The sequence below is a fragment of the Aegilops tauschii genome, chromosome 5 (genome assembly GCF_002575655.3).
Source record: "Aegilops tauschii subsp. strangulata cultivar AL8/78 chromosome 5, Aet v6.0, whole genome shotgun sequence".
In the NCBI taxonomy this organism is placed as follows: Eukaryota; Viridiplantae; Streptophyta; class Magnoliopsida; order Poales; family Poaceae; genus Aegilops; species Aegilops tauschii.
The window spans coordinates 11,174,485-11,178,293 of record NC_053039.3 but is presented as its reverse complement, the minus strand read 5'-3'; the positions used below and the strand labels follow the sequence as shown (position 1 = coordinate 11,178,293).

Genomic DNA, 3,809 nt, shown 5'->3' with positions numbered 1-3,809 from the left:
AAATATATATTATTGATGTAATTTGGTAGGCAATTAAATAATTAGGTAGGTAATTACATCAATAATATATATTTTTGTGACTGAAATAATATACCAATGAAAAATATATATATTATTGATGTAATTTAGGTAGGTAATTAATTAATTAGGTAGATCCAGAACAAGGTGCCCCAGACACTTTGACCGTAAATCATCAATAATATATATTTTTGTGACTGAAAAAATATACCAATGAAAAGTTCTTTCGGATTTGAATTCAGCAGCATAACTTTTATGACATATAAGATACATTTGGTCAGTCTAGTTTTTGTCAAAGTTAGTTTTGGGACGCGTGTGCGCCTTATTCATTGGAATAGAGGGAGTAGGTAATAATATAGATTTGATTATTTTGTCCGATCATTGGATCAAAACCTGGTTACCTGATATTATTGGTGTGTATTTTATGTTAGCCACTAGCTTCATACTCGTACATATCTGATACACACAAACTCCGATTCGGACAATCAACGATCATGATTAATACACCGAGACAATGTAATCTCACGACAATAAAAACATCAGATCTCCTCGAATAATAATCTGCTAAAAAGAGACAAAGAACAATATTGTCTCGGAGAATAAGAGAAAGAGAGGATCGATTATTTGTTTATTGATCCACCTTAGATTAGGATTCTCTGTTTTCAGCGCCGGCGTGGAGTGATTTGCAGAGGACGCACTTGCAGATAGATTCGTCACAAATCCCGCCACAATAGCCATTATCGACGCATGTCTCGGCACAGACTTGGCTGCCGCAGGCCCGAATTCTGGCTGGGGGCGCCTCCCAATGCAATTCCCTGCTTGCACCAACATCTATATGCGGGAAGAGGGGGGGGGGGGGGGGGGGGGTTGTTACAAGATAAGAGGTACTATATAACATACCGAAAGACGTACCGAAACAACAAATTTAGATCTTGAAGAATCGTACCGAAAGACGTAAGGAGCAGCGCCAATACCAATACCAGGACGGTGATCTTGAAAGCCATGATCGGCCAAAGAGAGGAAGTACAGAACACTAGCTTTGGGCTTAATATCAGGTCTAGTAGCTATAGGTTGTATGAGAGGAAGCAATGCACGGTCTACGAGTTCAGAGTGTGGATTTATAGAGAAGCACAAGTGTTATCCGTAGTATGGAAATATATCCTGGATATGCAATTTAGGAAATATTTTGATATCAACCTTTTGGTTTTGTTTTATTGCTTACTGCATATCACGTGGTATTTTAGAGAAGATAGAGCTGATAATAACCTTCCTCTTATTGGTATTAATTAATAAAGATTTGGGGTGGTTAACGCTGATGGCATAGGGCGATTCTAGGGATCGGTTGCTTCCCATCGGACTACATCTAGGCCGAAAATATGATTGCTTTCACCAGGAGCGTGCAATGCTCCAGTCAAGCGTGCAGTTTGTGAGACAGCTAGCATGCAGGATTTTGCATCAGTTATATGATTAGTTTGTTTTCAAACAACTTCTTCCTCAAACCAACGCATATCATACATCTGTCGGATGAGATCTGTCGTACATATAGCGGAGTTGCTACACAGATTTCAAGCGTGGGAGTCCTTACTTCCGAAATGGAATGGCAGTGTGAACGAACCGTCTTGAATCCAAAATTTTGATTTTCTTCATCCAGTTAACCTTTTTGTTTCGGATTCTAAAAAATTCTTTATTTGTTTCCGTCAAATTGCTTCCATGGCAACTAAGGGCCAGTTCTTTTAGCCTCATGATTCTCCATAATCTGATTATGGGAAACTGCCCATAGAATCGTCTGCCCAGTTCTTTTCTATGATTCTAGCCTGTGATTGTTGTATGAGTTGTGTGCTGAAATGTCTGTAACGCCCCTAGACCGAAGTGTGTGATGAATTGGTAACACTTGGTTATTATGAACACGAAAACGAGTTGCAAATCTCATAAAGCATATAATATTACAATATAAAGCAAGTTGCAAAATCATAAATTGCTTACTATTACAATTTAGAACCAAAGTTGGAAATATTATATAGTGCTAAATAGTACAAGTTAAGTTTTGTTTTGTTTTGAGGGAATCGCCAGAATCGTCAAGTTTGCACGATTATGAAATACACTGCCGATTGTGGGTGATTCTAGACGATTCCTAGAGAAGAGATGAGTTCTTTTGCAATTGTGATTTTCCAGGCAGTGATTCTTCAGAATCGAGTCGAAAGAACTGGCCCTAAATAAGGATGAGTTCTTCGCTTAACTAGTAGGTAGTGCGAGGCATGCTGCCGCGCCTCACCCGTTGTAGGATATTTATTGAACTCAATATATATCGAGCAAATTTGGCAATACAAAGCACAAGAGAGAAAAGAGAGTGAAATATAGAAAACTATTGGTAAAAGCTATTCCCTCCGTCCCAAAATTTTTGTCTTAAATTTGTCTAGATACGGATGTATCTAATACTAAAACGTGACTTGAGACATCCGTATTTAGACAAATCTAAGACAAGAATTTTGGGACGGAGGGAGTATATTTTAAGGGAACCTATTAGAATTTGGTTTACTGGACTATAAGAAAATCCAAAGAACTATCATTAAAATCAACATTTTAGAGTTAACCTATGAGAACTTGCTAAATTTCCGTGCATCGCCACGGCTAACATAAGAATGCACATACAGGCATGGAATTAATTTCCTCTCTCGATATAAAAAGACCCAAAAGGCATATCCATTTAATATCGGTCATCGAACAGTATCTATCCAATGACCTAGACTGATCCATAAGCTCTCGACATGTTTAGCCTACAATTAATATCATACCATATATAACATCAATGCAATCACAAAATTGACGCGTAATTGATGTTCTATCTAATATAGGCATGCAATTAATTTGCTCTCTAATTGATGTCCTTCTATTTGTCTTTGAGGAAGATAATCTCACATATATGGTGTAATTCTAAATTCTTAATCACAAAATATTTACGTGATTGAATTGAATTGGCACCTATGAAAGCAAGCACAAAAAAAACAAAAGGAGTGTCGGACTAATCGATTCGATTTTTAGTGGGAGGGTGAAAAAACCAGCGTGGAGGGGTGGTGGTGGGAGGTGGAGGTGGAAATAAACCATGTGTAACGGACTACCAACTCCCCTATTAACAATAGAGATTTGTTGCACTCAACTGAAAAAATGACCTGCAACAGGAAATTTGATGTAAGTGGCAGGACCGGATTTTCGGGATATTAATTTCCCAAAAAATGGCCTTTTTGCTCACCAGCCCTAGGATTACTGTTAGCTGATGAGGCACCAACTTGATACAAGAATTCCAAGCAAAGTACAAAATATGTAGTACAAGACCATTGTGGCCTATGAGTACAACACTTGGTTTCTAGTGGTTGATGGCGGAAGCGATTTGTGGTTCATCTGCGTCTATGGGACTCCATTTCCCACAAGAACAACTGACCAGGATAACTCCTATCTCCGCGAGGCTGCTCTCATCATTGCGTAGGTTCCGGGGCTGTCTTCGCAATGCTCTCTCCAAGCACGAAATCTGGCCAAGACAATAGCCAGGGACAAGCCAGTGAGTACGTTTGAATGTACTCGCAAACATTAAGAGCACGGGTATAATATAATAAGGGATAATCATGCTCCAAAATATTCTATGATCATAACGTCTGTCACGAAATAAACGAAATCCGTGATGCACGCATGCAGGTAAAATATGAACATGCCATACGGGAGTAGAAAATAGGATGCACTGATCGAGTGTCTGAAATGGCTCCTCGAGAGAGTGCAAATAAATTAACAATGCCGCAGTC

At 38.8% G+C, this 3,809-nt stretch overlaps 1 long non-coding RNA gene across 1 annotated transcript; it reads right to left on the bottom strand.

The window, feature by feature from the left end:
• Positions 1-494: 494 nt before the first annotated feature.
• Positions 495-1,153, bottom strand: LOC120963787 (uncharacterized). Its single transcript, XR_005755502.3, has 2 exons — positions 965-1,153; positions 495-849 (listed from the first exon to the last, which is right to left on the bottom strand). It is a non-coding gene; the product is annotated as an uncharacterized lncRNA (long non-coding RNA).
• Between the last annotated feature and the right edge of the window lie 2,656 nt (positions 1,154-3,809).